At 44.2% G+C, this 23,644-nt stretch overlaps 1 long non-coding RNA gene across 2 annotated transcripts in view; it reads left to right on the top strand.

Annotated features, from left to right (window-relative positions):
- Nucleotides 1-23,644, top strand: part of LOC109551952 (uncharacterized) — a 188,975-nt gene that overhangs the window by 150,996 nt on the left and 14,335 nt on the right. The gene's annotated exons all lie outside the window — the stretch shown is intronic.

The raw sequence follows: 23,644 nt of genomic DNA on the forward strand, positions 1-23,644 counted from the left end.
CCATGACAAGCTTCAAGAGTTTACGTATTTTGCCCCAGGTCACAGAGCTCATCAATAGCAGAGCAAGAATTCGCATTCACCTGCATAAATTCCATTCTGCCTTACTCCATCTGAGAAGGAGAGCCTTCTGGGATTTGTAGATTAGCCCCGTCCGGTAGGACAGCATCAGTACTAGAAGTGAGTTCCGTTAATATCAGACAGTTCCTAGAGCTAAATGCTTTCAGCTTTTTTTTTTCCTCTGCCACTTCCATATTTTGATTCCAAGGATCAAATAATCTAAGAATGTCATAATCCAATGTTAATTCAATGAGACATGCATGAAATTCACAAAAATAGGTAAATTTTTTTTTTTCTTTTTTAAGGCTATCTTTGGGTGGTGGGTGAGGATGGCTTTAGGCAATGGCTTCCCACTTTTTTTGACTTTCGAAATATGAACTGGGGAAAGTACGTGAAAATAGAGTTTGATAGACTGGAGAAAAGGTTTTTCTAAAATCCCTACAACCTGTGATGGATATGAATAAGGTCACACTCATTATTGCTTGTTAGCCTACATTCCCACTAGAAGGAAAGGAAGTATTTCCTTTTCTTTTCTTTTTTTTTTTTTTTTTGCTGTACGCGGGCCTCTCACTGTTGTGGCCTCTCCCGTTGCGGAGCACAGGTTCCGGACGCACAGGCTCAGCGGCCATGGCTCATGGGCCCAGCCGCTCTGAGGCATGTGGGATCTTCCCGGACCAGGGCACGAACCCATGTGCCCTGCATCGGCAGGCGGACTCTCAACCACTGTGCCACCAGGGAAGCCCTCCTTTTCATTTTAATACTCTTGCCACTTCTCCAGATTTTCTAGGAACCTTAGATACTTACTCAGTTCTAGGAGAATCAGTTCTTTAATAAATTTCAAGCCCAGAGAGAAAACTGGGTTCTGAGCACCTGCTTCTTCCTGCCACACAGGGAAGCTGTTGTAGATCAGTCCTGCAGAGCCCTGTGGCTAGTTTTCCTGTCTGCAGTAATGTGCTTGCTGGTCCAGGTCCTTGTCCAGGCTGAAAATCTTACTTGGTCTCCAGAGTAATGGTTCTTTTTAATTACATTCTTAAGCCCAGGCAGTTTTGCCCACCTCACTTCACTCTGCCTGAGTACTGCACTTGAACCAGCTTTCCCTGTGTTGCATGCTAGCTTGTGTTTCCTTTTCCTAAAGGTAATTTTCTTCCTGGTGTCTGTTGCCTTTCCCTGGACCTCTGATCAAATCTCAGTGAGCAGCAGTGGAGTCCTCTTGTCACTCCTCTCCCAGAAGACCCACCCTGTACCCCTTATATAACTTGACCCCTCTTTCTCAGCAAGCTGCCTTGTATACAACTGGTCTGTGGAAGTAACAGCTCTGGCGCAATAATACAAGATGCAGTTCCTGACTCTCCTTGCCCCTGAGTATCACCTACATTTATGTAACTCAGGGGTCCCAGAAGGTGTTTTTTGTAAGCAATTTCTTTTTCCATATCTAAATAGAAGAATGACTAGCATAACTTTAAAATCCATCCCTTCAACAGACACCCTGTTTGGTGTCTTGACAGGCACCCTATTGCTGATATATTACATGACATCCTGAAAAAGAGCTTGGGGTTTGCAGTCTGAGCAAAATCGGGCTGTGAAGCCTGGCTCCCAGTCATCACTTGTGTGACGAGGTTATTGTTAACTCAAACCAGGATTCTCTCTCTTGCCTCCTGTTTCTGCCTCACCAATCCAGCCTCCATGCTGCAGACTGCTTCTAGGACTGATTTGTCTAAATCACCACTCTGTGTAATAGGCTTTAAAAAATCCCCTCTTTTATATTCCAAGTTCTCTGTATTGATCAGCCATTCCTTCTGTAGTTTAGAAAAAAAGAATAAAGGAATGCATAAATGAAACATGATGGCATATCCTATAGCAATTAAAACTGAATGAACTAGGTCTAAATACGACAGCAAGGGCAAATCTACAAATCACTCCAACGAGTGAAAAAACCATGCTGCAAATACGTTCTGAATGTAAATATGTCCTATTTATGTTCAATTTCAGACATACGAAGTATAAAATAAGTTGAGATTTGAAGGATCCAGTAGGTAGTTTTCCCTTCCCTACCAGAGTTCAAACCCATCACACTCCAGGGGCCTCGGGTGGAACGTTCTGTGTAGCCTCTGGAAAGACCCTTCATTTGGATTGAGGTTGGGGGAAGTGCGTTCCCCTCCCCTCCCCTGTGATGGGATGAGGATGAAGGAAACCAAAGCACCCCGGCAAATGCTTTCTCTATAAAGGCTCCAGTTCTTTGATCTCTTCATCCTCTGGAAGAATGAATTGCAAGCCCTTTCTTAAAGCCTGCAGGTGAGTGATGGGGTCAGTCTGGCCACCTGCCCTCAAGTCTTGACATAGAATGTTCATGCTTCAGAATATAAGGTATTTGATAGGTACTGCTTTGTAAGTGGTCTTTGTGGGGGGTTTTCTACACAAACTCCAAGGTAGTAGTAGATGACGTTGTTCACACTCTTGTACATTTCATTAAGGCCCAAAGGTTCCACAATCAGGCCCCAATGCTGTTCGTTCAGTGCCTGGTTCTTCTGTGCCCAGCCCTGTACTGGGCACTCGGACATGAACAAGCCCAGGTTCCTGGCTTTGGGGGTTTCAGGGCTGGTTGGAATTACCTTCCTAGTTAGTTCTCTGCAACTGTCACCCGCAAACAAGCTAAGAGTCATCAGAGCGCTGACTCACCAGTATGTAACCGCGTACTTCCCCGCCTTGAGGCCTTTGCCGTGTGTATCCCTCTGCTTGCAGTGACTTTTCTTCCTCCAGTGAACACACGCTCACCCCAAAGGCCAGGAGACCTTTTTTGATTCCCAGTCTACCACATCTCTCCCATCCTCACCCTCCATGCTTCCTCTGTGCCCTTCTAGTCCTTCTCCCAGTGCGCCTGGCGTTGGCTTGAGCTGTGCGTGTAGCTGTCTCCCCCACTGGATTGGGAGCTCTGTGAGGGTAGAGCCCTTGGCTTTTTCATTTCTGTGTTTTCAAGATGCCCAATGCAGTGACTGGCACCTGGTAGAATGGAGGACATCTAAGTGCACTTTGCCATGAGCTATGTGGCCCTCAGTGCATGAAGCTGCCTCCCCTCCTTCTTTGGGGGGTCTCAGGAAAAGTGGCTGTCCAGATGTGTGGAAAGAGCAGTGGGCAAAGCATCATGAGGCTTGGATTTTTCTTCCTGCCTCTCAGCCTCCTGGTCCACGGGCAGTCACTTTCCCTCTCTGGGCCTTGGTCTCCACTTCTCAGAAGGGGGCTTGTGTCTCACTGCTCTGAACATGTAAGAACCTGGTGTTATTTGCTGTGCTTCTTTCAGATCAAACGTCCCCTGTATCTGTGTCTCTTTCTTTTCCCCGTCCTTCCTCTTAGATGCGTAATAAACCAAGAGTTTACAGTAAAATCACAGGAAGAGCTAAATGATGTGTTCTCTTCAGGAAAGTACCTGGTCCCCCAGGTAGCCAGCGGCTGCCTCAGGAACCCCGAGCCTCCCTGAGCTGTGGCTCCCGAGGACTTTCAGTGTAGACCCGGCAACCCACCTCGAGCCTTTGATGTGGCTTTGACAGGGCATGATGCAAAGGCAGCCCTGATTCAGAGCTGCAGAAAGCCTTGCTGCTTTCTGCCACCAGCCCCGGGGATCGAACAGTGGTGGGGGACAGTCAGGGCAACGGCAGAGAGCAAGACTCTCAGTAATCACACCCACCAGATCCCCAGACTTCAGGCGGGACCAACCTTTTTTCCACCAGAGCTCTCCTAAAGAGGGAAATAGACATGCCCTTAGGATCGGTTTGCACCCTAAGAAGCCAGGTGGTGCTCAGAGGAAGCCCCTGGAGAGACGACACATTGAATAATCAGCCCCCGAATCCTCGGAGCTCTCGGTGCTCTTATAAAGAACCAAGGACTCTCCAACGTGCTTATCCATGTCTTCTCAGTAGAAATAAAGGAAATGGAGGAGCCTGAAGATATCGTTTCTACTCATGGCTTTCGTTCAATGCATTCATTCATTTATTCACTTACTTAGCAAAGACTTGAGGACTTATGCCATACATGGCACTGTGCTGGCACTAGGGACACAATAGTTTTAGATAGATAGATAGATAGGTGATAGATATGTGGATATTGATATGGATATAGATAGGGATGTGAATGTGGATATAGACAAATGGAGATAGAGATATTGACTAGACCCTTGCAAAGCTCAGAATCTGGTAATGGACACAGGCATTATACAAACAGTGGCACCAATAATTGTGGTAACTGCCTGGGGGAAAAGACCCGTGAGCCACAAACCTACAAAATGGGGGCCTCTTGATTTCTTCTGGGGCTCAGGCAAGGCTTCCTACGTAGAGTCATTTGAGAGTTGAGCTCCAATGAAAGAAGACCACCCTCCCCCAACCCCCCTACCACAGACACTGGTCAAATTAATTGTAAAGTGGGTTCTGGAGTCAGACTACTTGAGTTTCCATCTGTCTCCACTATAAAGTAAGTAGTTTTACAAAGTCATCGAGGACCCAGGCTCCTTCCTTCTGCCCTCGCATCTGCAGCTCTAGAATATTGCTTTCAATTTCAGGTGACAGGATGGCTGCTCCTCCTATAGGCGTCACAGCTGTTTTCAGGTGCCAGGAAAGGAAAGACCAAATGCCAAAGGGGGCATTTCCTTCCAAAGAGGTTAGCCACAAGCTCCAGCCATTGGATTCTGCCCATGTTTCATGGGCCAGAACTGGATCTTACAACTACTTCTAGTTGCAAGAATGTCTGGGAGGGGGCGGGGGGATTTTGAACTGGGCACTTTGCCTCATTGAACCAAATCAGAGGACACTGGGTGGTAAACTAGCTGTGTCTGCCTCCACCTGCAGGGAGCCATCCTTCATACCCATCTGTCTCTGCTCCACTTCCCTCACGTGAGGTTCTCATCCTACCACCGCTTGGTGGACCAAGCATGCACTGTGCTTTCCCATCCCTGTGTTCTCTCCAGCTGAAACGCCCTTCCCCAGTCCACCTGTACCAATCATATTCTTCATTTAAGACCTGTGTCAAGTGGTGGAGGCACATGAAATTCTCCTGGATCTACCCGCCTTGTCAAGCTCCTCCTTCTCTAAACCTCCATGGAACCTCATATTGTCTTCTTGGGGTCTAAGGAGTGGGTGGGGAGGGGGAAACTAAGGCTTTGGAGACAGACACACTCTGTGAAGTCACTTTTCAGCCTCTCACTAGCTTTATGAATAATTTTGGCAAGTTACTTAGCCTTCTGAAGTCTCTTAGTATCTGTAAGAAGGATATAGTAGTCTACACTTCAGGAATATGAGACAACTCTCATAAAATGACTTATGCCCCTGCCTCTCCCCCGACCACCACTTTTATTACATCTACCACCCACCCTTTCTCTGAGGCAAAGATGCTAGGCAACCTACGGGCCTGACTTTCTATCACTCTTAGTGATCATCTTAGTGATTATGCATTAAGAAATGACACCCTTGTTGGTTATCACTTCTGTCTAGTCTGCAAGGGTACTCATGGCCCCCATAGCAATTTCCTGGCCTCCTGATGTCTGAGTTCCCCAGGGGCCGGTGAGCAACACCCTAGACGTGAATATCTGCCCCATCAACATGGAAATTCTATCTCAGCAGCCTTGCCACTGGTTTATATTGGTAGGTCAGATAAAGGGCATTGCAGGCCGTGTGTGGAAGGGGGAGGATGTGTGCATGTACGGAAGGAAAACAGCCTGGTTCTAGTCATGGAACTGCCTCTTACTCATTGTGCGATTTCCTCAAGTCTCTGGCCCTCTCTGGCCTCAGTTTCCCACCTGTAAAATTTGATAGTGGGAATCAGTCCCTAAGCAGTGTCCACCTGGCTCAACTCTTAGGTCTAGAAGTCTGTTTCAGGGAAGTCAGCTTGGCTTCAGATACCCCATGGTGCTGGGGAGGGGTGATTGTTGGTTGTGGGTCATCCTGAACTAGAGGAGTTCAGGATGTGTGTGTGTGTGTGTGTGTGTGTGTGTGTGTGTGTGTGTGCGCGCGCGTGTGTGCGTGTGTGTAGGAGTAGGGGGACCAGGACCAATCCAGGGGGCTACTCAGAGGATGTGTGACATCAACCTAGAAACAGCCACTGAGAGTTCAGTACCACTTGGAATTCTTGAAGGCACGCTAGACAGTCTTTGTAGATTATCCTAAAGTCAAGCAATTAGCATTCATTGCATGCCTACTGTATACACATATGATACTGATATGAGTTTTACATTTAGAGTTATATTTTTATAGGGATAGTTGAGCTATATACTCTGTCTCAGAGCATAGTATCATCATTGGAACAACAGCCTCTTGTTACATTTTTATTTTATTAATATTAGTTTCTTCCTTGTACCCTTGATCCCCTCCCTTATCCTCCCCCCACCCCATCATAAGGATATGTGTATACTTTTTAAAGTGTGTAGTAGTCACGGTGAATGTGTAAGCTTTTAATTTATACATATATGGTGCCATGATATATATTTTATTCAGTTTCTTCTCCCTTCACTCAATATTTTATTTTAAGACTCTATCCACCTCCATGATGTACTTGTAGTTGACTTTTCTAACTGCTACATAGTATCTCTGTGGACCCACTACACTGTACTCTTCTATCCTGCTAGGGGTGCTAAGTGTATTGCCTCCAGTTCCCAGAAGCAGTGAGGCAAGTCTTGTCTGCTAGGGTACTCATTGCTTTTTCCCAGGTGCTTTTTAAAGGCAGATACTTGCTGCTAACGGAGACAGCTTTAGGTGCTGCGTAGCGTAACTATCAGCAACATGGACTTATATACTATATTTCATCATGAAGCTCCTATCAGTTTAGTGCTAGTAGGTCATTGCTAACCCTCTTTGCTCACTAAATTTCTCTTTTTAAATAGATTAGGAGCAGGTCTCAGGCTAACATATTTGCAGGCAGCGTGCTTTAGCTGAAATTTAATTCTGTTGGAAATTCAATTACAGTGTAATTTAATAAAATCTATTCATTTAAATTGTTCCTTCTATTTTTAATAAGCAACCTAGTTTTTTAAAGAAGTGACATTCCATATATAATAGAATCTAAATGCTGCTGGTTATACAAACATCATTATTGTATATTCCATTAAGAAAGAAATATCATTCTACTAATTGACCATCATACACCATTGAGTATAAGCATGCTGCTTTCAAAGATGTTAAAATGTGAACAAACAGGCATCTGTTTTTGTTTTCTTTTACAAAGAAGGGTAGTTGGGTAAACAGGAATGTTGATTTAATGGAAAAAAAATGAACAGTAAATAATTGACAATTCTGGAGTTAAGTGAATTTGGTAGAAATGAGATTGCTGGTGCCAGAATGACTGAAGCTTGGGAAGCACTGAATTATCTCACGTGGGTGGTCCTCAGACCAGCTTTGTAAGGCAGGCATGGTTATTCCTGCTTAGCAGGCAGGGAGAAGTGGTCTTCCCCAGGCCACAAGGTTAAGAGTAAACTTCTATTCAGGCACATACGGCAAAAGTCCCAGCCTCCAGGTACTAAGAGTCCATCAAACTTGTGACCTGGTTCCAGGGTGGCTCTCTCCTGCCCCTCCTTTTTGAGAAGTCTTGAGGAGTGCCTAGATCTTGGCCATGTCCTCCCAATCTTGAGCCCTTCAAAGCACCTGAATGCTTTCATGTTAGCAACCACAATCACTCCCGCCTGAGTATGAATTAGTGTGTGTTCTGGTATCTTTCTCACAATGGCTACATTATCAACAGAGAAGTCAGATGATGATGAGTGGACGTTTCTGATATTGAGATATCCACTAAGGGATGTATATTGAGGGCAGAGAATATTCTAGTAATAGCAGAGGTAGTTGTAGTAGCAGTAGTAGTGGTAGTAATGCTTCATTAGTTACGAGTTTTTTTCACTTTTATTTTTATTTGATTCTTACCACCATCCTGAGTAGATATTATCCCCATTTTACAGGTGGAAAAACTGACAATGTTAATTTGCCCAAAAATCTCACAATAACTGGTAGAACTGTAAGTAGATCTGTGAAGGAACTGCCTTTCTCTCTTTTTTAAATTAAACTGTTATTTTGAGATAGTTGTAGATTCACTACTATTAGAGATAAGGTAGACCGGTCCAAGAGATCTGGTGTGTTACTTGATTTATCACTTTTCCCCATTGGTAACATCTCACAAAATTGTAGCACCATGTCACAACCAGGGTGCAGACGTTGATATAATCAAGATGTAGAGCGTTTCCACGGGTCTGTCCCCTGGTGTTGCCCTTTTATAGTCACATCCACCTCCCTCTCCTGCACCCCATCCCATTCCTGACTCCTGGCAACCACTGATCTGTTCTCCATTTCTATAATTTTGCCATTTCAAATGTGTTACATAAATATCATTATACCGTGTACAACCTTTTGAGGTTGTTTTTTCACTCAGTTTAATCCTCTGGAGATTCACACAAGTCAAGTCGTTCAGTGCATCAATAGTTTGTTCCTCTTACCCCTGAGTAGTGTTCTGCGGTTTATCCATTCAGCTTTTGGATGGGTTGTTTTCAGTTTCCAGCTATTACAAATAAGCCTTCTGTGAATAACCTTGCACAGGTTTTTGCGTGAACATAAGCGTTCCTTTCTCTGGAAGAAATGCCCGAGTGTGATTACTGGGTTTTAGGGCAGTTGCATGTTTTTTTTAACAAGAAACTGGCAGACTGGTTTCCAGAGTGCCTATGCTGTTTACATCTCTCACCAGCAACGTATGTGACCCAGTTTCTCTGCATCTTCACTAACATTTGGTTTTGTCATTAATTTTTATCTTGGCCAATTTGATAGGTGTGTAGTTATATCTCATTGTAGTTTTAATTTACTTTTCCCTAATGGCTAATGATGTTGAACGTCTTTTATGTGCTTGATTACCAACTGTATATCCTCTTTGTTGAAACTTTGCTGCTTTTTTTTTTTTTTTTTATAGGAACATAGAGCCACTGAAGCATGCTGTATTCCTGAAAGTCTTTAGATTGCTGTCTGAGTAACACTCTTGAGATGCATTTTATTTTTATTTTTAAAATTTTTTTTTTGCGGTACGCGGGCCTCTCACTGTTGTGGCCTCTCCCGTTGCAGAGCACAGGCTCTGGACGCGCAGGCTCAGCGGCCATGGCTCACGGGCCCAGCCGCTCCATGGCATGTGAGATCTTCCCGGACCGGGGCACGAACCCGTGTCCCCTGCATCGTCAGGCGGACTCTCAACCACTGCGCCACCAGGGAAGCCCTTTGCTGCTTTTTTTTTTCCCCTAAATACCCTTCCATTTTCCCCAGTATTCTGTCTTTCAAAAAATTTAATTTTGTAGGTTGTAACTTCATATGCCATTGTTAGAAATAATACAGAGATCAATAATAATAATATGAAGAACTCAAAAAGTGGGCAAAAGATTTGAAAAGACATTTCTCCAGAGAAAACATACAGTGGCCAATAAGCACATGAAAAGACGGGCAACCTCGTTAGCCATTAGGGAAATACAAATGAAAATTACAGTGAGATACCATTTCACACCCACCAGAATGAACATAATAAAAAAAGAGAGAAAATGACAAGTGTTGGTGAGGATATGGAGACACTTGAACCTTCCCACACTGCTGATGGGAATGTAAAATGGTGCAGCTGTTTTGAAAAACAGTCTGGAAGTTTGTCAGAAGGTTAAATGTAAACATATAATTCAGCTAGGTACACCATTGCTAGGTACACGTTTAAGAGAGTATTTATAGTAAAAGTGTCCATACTAGCCGAAAAGTGGAAACACCCGTATGTCCATCAACTAATGAATAGATGATAAAATGTGGTGTATGCATACAATGGGATACTGTTCATCAATAAAAAGAAATGAAATATCGATACATGCCACAATAAATGCTAAGGGAAAGAAGCCAGTCACATATTATATGAAATATCCAAAACAGACAAATCTATAGAGACAAAAAGTAGACTAGCAGTTTCCTATGGCTTAGGGGTATGGGGGCGTTGGGGAATGATAGATAACAGAGGCAGGGTTTCTTTTTGGGAGATAATTAAAATGTTCTAAAACTGTGGTGATGGATAGATAACAGAGGCAGGGTTTCTTTTGGGGGGATAATTAAAATGTTCTGAAACTGTGGTGATGGATGTAGAACTCTGTGAATATACTAAAAGCTGTTGAACTGTACACGTTACATGAGTGAATTGTATGTTACATGAATCATACCTCTATAAACTTGTCTTTTCTTAAGGAAATAGTATGGAGAGATTCTGTGTATCCTTTACCCAATTTCCCCCAATGGTAATATTTTGCAAAACCATGGTATGATAGAATATTGACACCAGGATGTTGAGATTGATACAACCCGCTATGTTATTTAGATTTCCCCAGATTTACCTGTACTTCTCTCTCTGTCTCTCTTTTTCTCATTCCCTCTGTCTCTGTGCCTCTGTGCCTGTGTGTGTTGTTCTATACATTCTACCACGAATGTCACTTTGTGTATCCACCACTGTAGTCAAGACACCAAACTGAACATTGCCTCTTTTAAAGCTCTACTCACCTTAGATTCTGTCTGAGGACGTGCTCTAAAGACCTTTAATTTGTCCTCACTGTTAATAACCCAAAGCAGAGCAGATGCCCCTTGCCTCCAAGCATACTCCTCCTCGCCATCAAAGGGCAGAAGTCATAGAGGAGCATGAATTCCCACCCACACCGGAGGGACGGAAGGTTGGGATTGCAGGCACCATTCATCTAGATTCTAGAATCACCCACACTTCTGAAAGAGTAGGAAATTATCTTACCAAAAGGAGGAGCATGAATTCGGGAAGGGGGATACGCCCCCACGTCTCCACTCCCGCTTCCTCCTCCCACCAAGTTCGGAGGCGAGCTCTCTAACTCCCAGGCCCGGGGGGTGACTCGTCAGCGCTTTCAGAGATCCGGTATTTATTGGGTTGCCACTAGCAAACGGTCTCAGGGAGAGGACTGGCAATGATTCATCTGTTCTAATCCCTGTGTTTTCATCAGCCTTGCTTCTGTGAAAGGGGACAGCCCCGGTCGCTCTTCCACATCATCATTGCTTTGGTTTCTCTCAAAATGTTTGCTCAGAAAAAGCCCAGAGTTTGGCCCAGGTTCATTCTGGGCTTCCAGGGGAATTTCCCATCCTCAGACTCCATGGGTGAATTTGCTAGAACATCCGCTCCTTACCTGGCAGGGCAGAAGGTAAATCTGGCTCTATCACAGATGGGTTTTTTTGGATCAAAGACAAACTTACTAGGATCCCATCTTCTAGGACAAGAGATGTGGGAAGAAATAGCCATTTTTACTCTCTGTCTCTCAACTGTGCTCCCACTGCTTCCACATCACTGGTCCTATCACAGCTGACCACGTGCTGGTCTCAGCTCTACCCTCCACCTGGATCTTATAATCCAGCCATGACTTGGTCATCTAACACTTACCTTGTGTCCATCTGGCCTTTACAACCCTAACTGTGACCCTTGAGTGCCAACTTCATCATCTGATCCCCACCTCTGCAAAACCTCAAACTCCAACACTCACAATCCCAGCATCCCAGTTAAATATTGCACTGTGACTGGTGCTTGGTAGAACCTCCAAAAACAAGTACTAACCCTAAGGATGATAATATCTTGATTAGTTGAGGAACTTTGTGAGACTAATAGAAGCTCAGAGATGTGAAATGACTTGTCCAAGGTCACATAGTGTAATAGCGATGAAAACTTGTAAGAACAAATTCACATGTTTCTCCTTTAACCATGGTTTCCTTGTAGTCTCCTACCTCCTTCAAGTTCATTATCTCAGATTACAGGTACTTGTCTTCCTTAGTAAGACCATAGCCTTTAAAAACTAGAGGAAAAAAAAAGGGTGATCAGCGGGCTGGAGACCCAAGGAACAGTTGGTGTTGTAGCTTGGGTCTGAAGGCAGACTGTTGGCAGAACTCCCTCTTCCTTGAAGGGGGGTGAGTCTTTTCCTTAAGACCTTCAAATGATTGGATGAGGCCCACGCACATTATGGAGGGCAATCTGCTTTACTCAGAGTCTGTTGATTTAAATGTTAACCTCATCTAAAAAATACCTCCACAGCAACATCCAGACATGCTCGATCAAATGTCTGGGTACCATGGCCTAGCCAAATTGACACATAAAATCGGCCATCACATCAACTAAGGCTTTGATGGAAAGGAGACTGGGTGGGAAGCAGAGGGGATTGAAACATCCTGTGTGGGCATTTGACCAAGAAAAGAGAAGTCGTTTAGATAAATGAAGGAAACATCTAGAACAGAAGGTGGTTCTTATTTCCACTCTGTGGTAGTGGAGCCGCCAGGCAGAACTGCTTCACAGGCTATCATACAAATGTAAGGGCAGCTGTCTAAGAGTAAACATGGCAGGGAAGCATCTGTGAGGCCAAGAGCCTTAGTCCTTTCAAGCTGCCTTTGGTTCCCATGTGCTGTGCACAGCTGAGTGCTGGGGTGGGGTACTGGTTAGAAGATCTTTCATAGCAAGACCAAGGTAGTTCTGTGGAGAAGGCTGCAGACATAACAAACCAGTTGGTCTGAGGTCAAAGGGACTCACAGCCAGACCTCAGAAAGGTGTAGAAGTGGCAGGGCTGAGTTAGCCAGGGAGCACCCAGACTTTGCCCAAGCAGAGAGAGAAACACAGCAGACCTCAAATTTCACCTGTTGCAGACATCAGTTGCAAGCACTAGCAGGTCAGTCTGCAATTAGGTAGATCAAGGTTGTTACTTCTGACACCAGCCTCCAACTGGCTTTGTGCCTCAGGGCTCCAGCATTTCCCTTCCATCCTAAGGTTCCATAAGCTGGAGGGGCAGGTGAAAACCATCGCTTTCGAGATTGGACCTTATTCTCCTAGAGAAACGGAGAAGTTTCTAAAGAGTTTATTTAAATTATTGGCGTAAGTTAAGTATAAATTATATAAAATTTAAAGTCCACACTTCATCTGCTAACTGGCATGAAGATTAGGCCTCTAGATTCATTAGAGAAAGTAATACATTTCAAAGTTGATGTGGGATTGCATTTGTGACCTTGTTATATTAGTAAGTGGTAAGGAGTGAAAACTAGGTCTTCATCTTTCAAAGTTTTCTGCTGACTTCTAGAAAGTGTTAACATGATGCACCAGAACTCTCCACGGTCCTCCATTACCGCTGACTGACCCCTACCAGCCTTGATCCCGCCCTCTGGCCATGGCCTTCTGACATTCACTCCAAGGTCAGCGTAGGCTAACTGAAGGACGGACGCTTCTAACACTCTTCTTTGTACAATGCATTGCTATGCTTTCATTACTTTTATTTTGAGAAATAAAAAAAATGTAGAAAGGTATAAAGAATAATATCATGCACGTTACCACTATCCAGATTAACAAATGCTAAGGCTTTGTCATATTTGTTTCTAGTTTTTTAGACACGTGTTTTAGTGAAACACTACAGATGAAATTACAGTCCCCTTTGACCATTATCCCCAGACCCGTTTTCTTCCTACCTTCCCCAGAAGCAACCAGGTTCATGAGTTTGATATGTGTTCTAGTCCACTGGAAAATACCTTTATATATACAAATGCACACATCCGTGAAAAATACAAAATATTTTGTGTGTGTTTTAAAATCTAATCAGGTGGTACCCACCTGTATCTATAATCCAATAACTGCATTTTTCATTCAATCTTCATGAGACTACATGCTAATGATTCTAGTTATTCATCTGCTACATTTTATTTACTCTCCTGTTGATAGGCATTTAGTTTTTTTCCCTGATTTTTAGATTTATAGCCAGATTTCAGTGGACAGCTCTGCATGGTAGTCCCCCTTTATCTGTGGTCTTGCTCTCCATGGTTTCACTTTCTGTGCTTTCAGTTACCTGTGCTCAATGACAGTCCAAAAACTATTAAATGGAAAAATTCCAGAAATAAACAATTTGTACTTTTTCAATTGCTTGCTGTTCTGATGGAGTCTCGTGCCGTTCTGCTCTGTCCCACCCAGGATGTGAATCAGGCATTTGTCCAGTGCTTCTTACCCATTAGTCACTTAGTAGCTGTCTCAGTTATCAGATTGACTGTTGTGGTATCTCAGTGCTTGTGTTCAAGTCACCCTTATGACCCCAAAGTGCAAGAGTAATGATGCTGGACAAGACGTAGTGTATAGAGAGTTCGGTATGACCCACGGTTTCAGGCATGCACTGGGGGTCTTGGAATGTATACCCCGAAAATAAGGGGGGAACCGCTGTCCGTGTTTTTCATGGACACACATGTTTATCTCTCTATGGCATGCTTCTAGAAGTGGACTGCTGTATTTCTTGTACTTGTATGCAGTAGTTCACACGAGGGGATCAATAACCTATGTGTGTGTCTGTCTTTCCACCTAGAAGCTGAATTCCTTGAGGTTGGGGGCTGTGCTTTATTCATTTCTGTATTGCCAGCTCCTGACACATGATGTTGAGATAAATGAATAGATACACGAATGAATGAAATGCTCCCCCTGCTTTCCCAAACTAGCTTCTTCCCTCACCCTAGCATAAGAGTAAAGGGAAGTTCCTGCCACGACTTAACAATATGTTTACTCAAACTAGCTCATTTAATTACCACGACTTTCTGAGATATACTGTTTTACAGGTGATGAAACAGAGGCTTAGAAACGTGAAGTGAATTCCTGCCATCACAGTCAGTTAGGAGTGAAGGCAAGATTTGAACCCAGGTCTGTCCAGATCCACAGCCTGGGGCCTCTCCATTCTCTTCCGCTACCTCTCCAACACTGGGACTTGCTACTATGGAACTGGTCTGATCTTTTGCCTTCATAAACATGACATCAACTCGACAGTTCTCTCCACTTCAATGAAATCTTTTTTCCTTCAGAGTCTGGGGAAATCACCTTTGTGAATTATCCCGCAGCTTTGACTAATTAACCTACATCCTTCTCTCTTGGGCCTTGAGAGATCTACTTAGGATTTTAAAATGTGAGCAGGGGCTTCCCTGGTGGCGCAGTGGTTGAGAGTCCACCTGCCGATGCAGGGGACGCGGGTTCGTGCCCTGGTCCGGGAAGATCCCACATGCCGCGGAGCGGCTGGGCCCGTGAGCCATGGCTGCTGAGCCTGCGCGTCCGGAGCCTGTGCTCCGCAACGGGAGAGGCCACAGCAGTGAGAGGCCCGCGTACCGCAAAAAAAAAAAAAAAAAAAAAAAAATGTGAGCAAGATTCTTTGGTATCAGTGAGGCTGACCCTGTAATTCTCATAATAATGGGAAAGCTAGACCAAGGAGCCGAGGAAACGTGCTCAAAGTGACATAGTGAATTGGAAGCCAAGCTAAGTTCAGTACCAGGTCTCCTGTGCCTGCAGCCCTTTCATCTGGCTTTTGGCTCTTCTCTGACAGGGAGGAGAGCTGGGTGGGGTATGGCTTTGCTGTCTAACTGATTTCAGGGGCAATGCAGAAGGGCAGGGGGCAAGGACTGGGGGCAGGAACGAATATCCCAGAAGCCAAGGAATGCACGTTCAGTGAAGTCCAGCTTGGTACATACCAGATGGAGATGCTGAATCCGCTGGACTCAGGTCAGAGGAGAAAGCCGTCCTGGCTTCTCGGGACTGTATTGGCCAGGGTTGGCTAACTGCCGCAGCAGACAACCCCATACGCTCTGTGGCAGAGCACTATACCAGTTGATTTCTTGCTCACATCACGGCCCGGTGCTCTTGGGTTTGATCTCTGCTCTCCGGGGTTGTCTGGGGGAGTCAGCCTCCTTGCATCTGCAGACTCTTCCCTCTTCAGCCCGCAGCCTGCAAAGTCAGTGTCCAAGGCGAGTAGGGAGCTGTGAGCCAGAGCCAGTCAGGGGCATAGCCTGGGCTAGAGTGGACATTCCTCGCTCTGTGGCCGGGGGCTGGCATTCCTACCACACTGTCTTGCCTCTCAACATCTCTGATCCTGTTTGCTCCTCTCAGGAGTGGGAATCATGCAGCCTGTTCTGCCCGTGCTCAGCACTGAGACTTCACTCCCTGGAATGTGTTTTATAAATGGGCGTGTGCCCTGCAGATACAAGCATGGCGGTGGTTTATTTTCTAAGTGTCAAAGAACTAAGCAGTCTGCCCACCCCGACCTGGAATCCTTTTCTTTAAGGCCCTAAAAGTAGATGACAAATCTGAGGAACATTCCTCAAGGATAGAAAGACAGCTGCAGTGTGACTGCCTAGGACACGGTCACTGCCGCTGTGATGTAAGGCACAGGGAGCATCTCTCCCCAGGTGGTGTGGTGAACACGTGCTGTGTGTACATGTTGACGCTGGGAAACAGTTCCCACCTCTCCCAACCCCTCCCACCTGCAGCTATCAAGCTTATAGCCGCAGGGTCAGTGGCTGACATTGAACCCGGGCTGCAGCACCACTGGAGCCTGGCAGGGTAGTTGGCTGGCCAGAGCATGGAATTTGGAACCTAGAACGTCTGGTTCGAGTCTTGGTTCTAGGGCTTAGTGGGCTCACTTTCCTCATCTATACAATAGGGAGAATGCCTTACACGGTCGTTTTGAGAACAAAAGGGCTCATTATGAAAACTGCTGAGCAGATTGAAAAGAGACAGCAGTCAGGAAAGCTGCGGTTATTTTCATGCCATATCCAATGTGCTAGAGAGATGAATTCTGGGCACTCGTATAAGTGTTGAGTCAGAACGTTACCTTGCGGCTTCCCAGGTGGCCCCATTTCAATAAGCGGACTTTTGCCTCAGTATCCCCTCCCTGCCTCTCCCAGTCACTTCCCTGAATCTTTGCGGGCTTCACGCAGGCCAGGTCCAGTCAGGCCAGATCCCCGGCCACCGCTGCCACCTGAAGGCCCGTGGGCTGGATTCCCAGGCTGGGCTCCACCATCTTGGCCACTGGGCAGTGCAGTCTAAAATCTAAAGTTTCTCCATGGCCCGTTCATGGTTTGGCTCGGACTGACCTCACGGACCTGGTCTTACATAGCCCTCCTGTTTCTCACTATAGCCACGATGAGCTTCCACCTCAGCTTATCAGGCCTAAAGCACAGCCTGAGACAAGAGCTTGGCAGGTAGTCCTAGGATGCAGGAGTGAGGGCGTGGGCAGGGTGAGGCAGGGAGCGGGGCAGGACCAGTGTGTGCTTTGGTATTCAGGTCTTGCCGTGGGCAGCCATGGCTCCATCCCACTGGAGCTCCTGCGAGAAGGCCTGCGGGACGTGCCTCAGAGTTGTCCCATGGAAGGAGAGGAGCCTGGGCGTTCATCCAGGCCTCCCATCCCTCACTAGTTGAGGGATCCCAGGGATGTCCCACCTCCCACTTTGGAAACGTTCTTGAGTTAGATCTGAGTGGGCTTCCCAGGCTCTGAAGGAAAGCCCTGAGGCAGAGGATGGAGAGACTTAGAGGCACGTGCTTGAAGGACAACCTGTCCACTGCAGCCACACTGATGGCAGAGACGATGTCGGATACAGGAAGCGTCTCCTGGACCCATGCTCGGCAAGCTGCAAGCTGCTTCTCACTCGGGGCCTTTCGCTCTTCCTGCCCACACTAGTGGTCTAGGTTCAAAGGTCGCCTTCTCCAAAGGGGCTTGCCTGGCATCCTATCTGTAGACACCTACCTGTGATTACTCCATCCCAATATTTTTCTTTCCATGACTTCTCTGGCAGCCTGGACAGTGTAGCTTAAAACCTATCAGCCGGTACATGGGTCTGGGTGTTGGGATAGGTTCAAACAGGACCTGCACCAGGCTTGGGTTGGGGTCATTACAGAAAACTAGGGGCCAGATGCCAATGCTGGTGCAGGGAGCAGGTGCCAAAGGAATGCTAAAACTTTGGTTGATTATCAGATATTGGGGTAGAAAATGTCAGTCAGGCACAGCAGGCAAGGTAAGCACCCAGCAGAAACTAACCAGGCAGTAGGAAGTGGGGACTTAGGAGGAGACCAGAAGGAAGATCCAGTGTTATTTCTGCAGACAATGTCAGGCTAGCAGGAGTCTCTTGGGAGTGGACAAGATGCACTTCCTGGTCCTGCTTTGTCATTTAAACAGCACCTTCCTGCCTCTGGGTTTCTCTCCGTCAGTGTGGCCACACCAATGATGTCACTAAAGGTTGGGAGAAGTGACAACTTGTGTACACACCTCAATGAAGATGCATTTCTATCCTGTAGGTCATTTTGAAGCCCTGAAGGTGATGGAATTTTAAGACCAGGAAAGAATCTCTTTTTGAGTCTTGGTCCAAAGGGGAAGCATCCTGAAGTGACCCCTAGAATTCTGGAGGCTCTGGAATGCAGACCAGCAGGAGACTGCCTTCCACTGACCATAGTTTTCCGAGCCGCATGTGAGAGCAGCCACTTCAGCAGGACCAGCTTGCCTGAATACAGTGTGCGTCACAGACTGTGGTCAGAAGCTGGGGAGGCAGGTGTTCCTTTCACAATGACCTCGAGCACCCTGTCTCAATTCTCCACACTGGGGGAAAAGCATCAAGTCAGGAAGAGCCTGCAGAATGATGTGTCTGCCTTGTAGGCAGAGAAAACATTAGGTTGTGTGCCCTTATGTGTATGAATCTTCTTCCCTTCTGACTCAGTTACAGCAAACAACCTCTTGGCTTTTGTTGTTTGTACAGTCAGGTTCTGCAGTTCCTGAGAGTGAAACTTGAATGGGAGAGGAAAGACTTATTCCTTACCCTTATCACCCGTGTCTGTACTGTGTGGGCAGCCTCCACTGCCGGGCTTTGCAGTGTATTAAGTGTCCGGTTGGCCCTTGAACAACACGAGTTTGAACTGTACAGGTCCATGAATACATGGATATTTTTCAGTAAATATGTACTATTGGATCTGTGGTTGGCTGGAGCTGCAGATGTGGAACCGTGGATATGGAGGGCAGCCTGACTGTATCCATAGCTGTCTTCATGGTTTCCAGTTCATGAGGTTCTAAATTAAAGTGTTCCATTTAATCCTAATTGCATTAAGTAAAGCACCTCCTCAAGAGTGTAGTTTTGAAGTTATCTAACCTTTCTGTGCCTCAGTTTCCTCCTTTGAATAATGGACATAATGGCATTTTTTAACCTCCTAGGATTTTTGTGAAAATTACATGAGTTTCTACATGGGAAGCACTTATAACAGTACTTGGCATATATCTGGAGCTGTTTTAAGTGTTTGAAGTTATTATTTTTTAGTATCATCACTCATTTAAAGATGATGACTCGGAGGGAGAGAAATCAGATATTGTTTTCAAACTACGGGAACCCACACTGGGAACCTGTGTGCACTTTCTTATTTTAAAGATCTATCTTACCTTTTTGCAGAAAGATTTGCGATGGTTTATGGATTAAACAGAAGCAAAATCAAATCACTGGGATGAAAAAGAGAACAGAAACCCTTAGAAGGATCTAGAAGGAATAGTTTATGCCCCAGACCTGAGCTGTGATGACTGGAATAGTGGCCAATGAATTGGCCCTTAATTTCCTTGCAGTTAAGGCGGTGAGGGGTCGAGCTGGATGACATATGTTTCTCCTCCTCATAACGGCATCAGATACACATTCATTTGCAGAAATAAACTCAGCGGGGGCAGGGAGGGCGGACCAGACACAATAGGAATTTATTATGTGGTTCCTTTAAGTATAAGTGACTCTGAGTGGAATTTCCTGTGGCTGTGTACCCAGTTTTACTAATGAAAAGCTGTCAGATGTGTGAATCTTACGTGAATCCTCTGGCAGATCCAGGGACTTTGCCTTTTAGAGCTGAAACACTAAATTAAAAAATCATAGTGTGGACGAAAAACACATCATGAGTGTTAGCTGCCTCTCACAGTTAGCAGAGGTATCCTTAAATTTTAGATTTCCTTCTCTCCCTCTGCCCCAGACTCTTCCACGGAGCAGCTACCTGAACCCAAGGCACATGAACTCACCTGTCTGCTCTTCCTAAATTAACTGCAAGCATTCACGTCAGCTCCGTCTATACATCAGCCAGGCAGACATTCACCGGTCAGTCAGTGTGTGCAGTCAGTAGGGAGAGGATACCATTTGCTGAGCCCTAAGTCTGTGCGAGACACTTTCTGGGACACTTTCTGGCATACACATTATTATTATTATTATTATTTGCCTCTGAGTCCTTGTGGGATTTTTTTAAAATTCAAACAGAAAGTCACAAAAATTATAATCATCCTCATCAGTTCACTCAGTCCCATGTAATTAATCTTTTTTTCATCTTGATCTTCTGTTAGCACTTTTATGAATTCATCAGTTTTCCATTAGAGTTCTGAAAATGCTTACTCATTCAGTTCAGCAGTATAGTCAGTTACCAGAAACCTGTACTTGTCAGAGTCTTTTCCATGAATTCCTTGAAGATGAAACCCTCTTATAAGAACATATTTGCAAAAGCATCAGAGTACACCCAGAACTGTCTGTAAATGACAAAAGACTTAAAAATGACCACGGTTAAAGATTTGATGAAAGTTCATAATAATGCAACTGACAAGGAAATTTAGTTATTTCTGAGATATACATTTTAAAGTAATAACTAGAATTATGACTTATAACATTATTCAAGAACATACAAGATTTTTAGAAATTTCATGTAATGTCTGAAACATTTATATAAAATATTTCCATACAAATAAGCCAATGAAAGTTTAGTATTAGTTGTTTTGTTTGTTTGTTTATACTGCAGGTTCTTAATAGTCATCAATTTTACACACATCAGTGTATACATGTCAATCCCAATCGCCCAACTCAGCACAACACCATCCCCACCCCACTGTGGTTTTTCCCCCTTGGTGTCCATATGTCTGTTCTCTACATCTGTGTCTCAACTTCTACCCTGCAAACCAGCTCAGCTGTACCATTTTTCTAGGTTCCACATACATGCGTTAATGTACAATATTTGTTTTTCTCTTTTTGACTGACTTCACTCTGTATGACATATGACTGTATGACAGTCTCTAGATCCATCCACGTCTCAACAAATGACTCAATTTCATTCCTTTTTATGGCTGAGTAATATTCCATTGTATATATGTACCACAACTTCTTTATCCATTTGTCTGTCGATGGGCATTTAGGTTGCTTCCATGAACTGGCTATTGTAAATAGTGCTGCAATGAACATTGGGGTGCATGTGTCTTTTTGAATTATGGTTTTCTCTGGGTATATGCCCAGTAGTGGGAATGCTGGATCATACGGTAAATCTATTTTTAGTTTTTTAAGGAACCTCCATACTGTTCTCCATAGTGGCTGTATCAATTTACATTCCCACCAACAGTGCAAGAGGGTTCCCTTTTCTCCACACCCTCTCCAGCATTTGTTGTTTGTAGATTTTCTGATGATGCCCATTCTAACTGGTGTGAGGTGATACCTCATTGTAGTTTTGATTTGTATTTCTCTAATAATTAGTGACGTTGAGCAGCTCTTCATGTGCTTCTTGGCAATCTGTATGTCTTCTTTGGAGAAATGTCTATTTAGGTCTTCTGCCCATTTTTGGATTGGGTTGTTTGTTTCTTTAATATTGAGCTGCATGAACTGTTTATATATTTTGGAGATTAATCCTTTGTCCGTTGATTCATTTGCAAATATTTTCTCCCATTCTGAGGGTTGTCTTTTCATCTTGTTTATGGTTTTCTTTGCTGTGCAAAAGGTTTTAAGTTTCATTAGGTCCCATTTGTTTATTTTTGTTTTTATTTCCATTACTCTAGGAGGTGGTCAAAAAAGATCTTGCTGTGATTTATGTCAAAGAGTGTTCTTCCTATGTTTTCCTCTAAGAGTTTTGTAGTGTCTGGTCTTACATTTAGGTCTCGAATTCATTTTGAGTTTAATTTTGTGTATGGTATTAGGGAGTGTTCTAATTTCATTCTTTTACATGTAGCTGTCCAGTTTTCCCAGCACCACTTACTGAAGAGACTGTCTTTTCTCCATTGTATATCTTTGCCTCCTTTGTCATAGAGTAGTTGACCATAGGTGCGTGGGTTTATCTCTGGGCTTTCTATCTTGTTCCATTGATCTATGTTTCTGTTTTGTGGCAGTACCATATTGCCTTGATTACTATAGCTTTGTAGTATAGTCTGAAATCAGGGAGTCTGATTCCTCCAGCTCCATTTTTTCCCCTCAAGATTGCTTTGGCTATTCAGGGTCTTTTGTGTCTCCATACAAATTTTAAGATGATGTGTTCTAGTTCCATAAAAAATGCCATTGTTAATTTGATAGGGATTGCATTGAATCTGTCGATTGCTTTGGGTGGTATAGTCATTTTCACAATATTGATTCTTCCAATCCAAGAACATGGTATATCTCTCCATCTGTTGGTATCATCTTTAATTTCTTTCATCAGTGTCTTATAGTTTTCTGCCTATGGGTCTTTTGTTTCCCTAGGTAGGTTTATTCCTAGGTATTTTATTCTTTTTGTTGCAATGGTAAATGGGAGTGTTTCCATAATTTCTCTTTCAGATTTTTCATCATTAGTGTATAGGAATACAAGAGATTTCTGTGCATTAATTTTGTATCCTGCAACTTTGCCAAATTCATTGATTAGCTCTAGTAGTTTTCTGGTGGCATTTTTAGGATTCTCTATGTATAATGTCATGTCATCTGCAAACAGTGACAGTTTTACTTCTTCTTTTCCAATTTGTATTCCGTTTATTTCTATTTCTTCTCTGATTGCTGTGGCTATGACTTCCAAAACTGTGTTGAATAATAGTGGTGAGAGTGGACATCCTTGTCTCGTTCCTGATCTTAGAGGAAATGCTTTTAGTTTTTCACCATTGAGACTGATGTTTGCTGTGGGTTTGTCATATATGGCCTTTATTATGTTGAGGTAGGTTCCCTCTATGCCCACTTTCTGGAGAGTTTTTATCATAAATTGGTGTTCAATTTTGTCAAAAGCTTTTTCTGCATCTATTGAGATTATCATATGGCTTTTATTCTTCAATTTGTCAATTATTGAGATGATCATATGGTTTTTATTCTTCAGTTTGTTAATATGGTATATCACATTGATTGATTTGCATATATTGAAGAATCCTTGCATCCCTGGTATAAATCCCACTTGATTGTGGTGTATGATCCTTTTAATGTGTTGTTGGATTCTTTTTGCTAGTGTTTTGTTGAGGATTTTTGCATCTATATTCATCAGTGATATTGGTCTGTAATTTTCTCTTTTTGTAGCATCTTTGTCTGATTTTGGTATCAGGGTGATGGTGGCCTCATAGAATGAGTTTGGGAGTGTTCCTCCCTCTGCAGTTTTTTGGAAGAGTTTGGGAAGGATGGGTGTTAGCTCTTCTCTAAATGTTTGATAGAATTCACCTGTGAAGCCATCTGGTCCTGGACTTTTGTTTCTTGGAAGATTTTTTTCTTTTTTTGTTGTACGCGGGCCTCTTACTGTTGTGGCCTCTCCCGTTGTGGGGCACAGACTCTGGACGTGCAGGCTCAGCGGCCATGGCTCACGGGCCCAGCCGCTCCGCGGCATGTGGCATCTTCCTGGACCAGGGCACAAACCCACGTCCCCTGCATTGGCAGGCGAACTCTCAACCACTGCGCCACCAGGGAAGCCCTCTTGGAAGATTTTTAATCACAGTTTCAATTTCATTACCTGTGATTGGTCTGTTCATATTTTCTCTTTCTTCCTGGTTCAGTCTTGGAAGGTTATGCCTTTCTAAGAATTTGTCCATTTCTTCCAGGTT

Source organism: Tursiops truncatus, chromosome 6 (assembly GCF_011762595.2).
Source record: "Tursiops truncatus isolate mTurTru1 chromosome 6, mTurTru1.mat.Y, whole genome shotgun sequence".
In the NCBI taxonomy this organism is placed as follows: Eukaryota; Metazoa; Chordata; class Mammalia; order Artiodactyla; family Delphinidae; genus Tursiops; species Tursiops truncatus.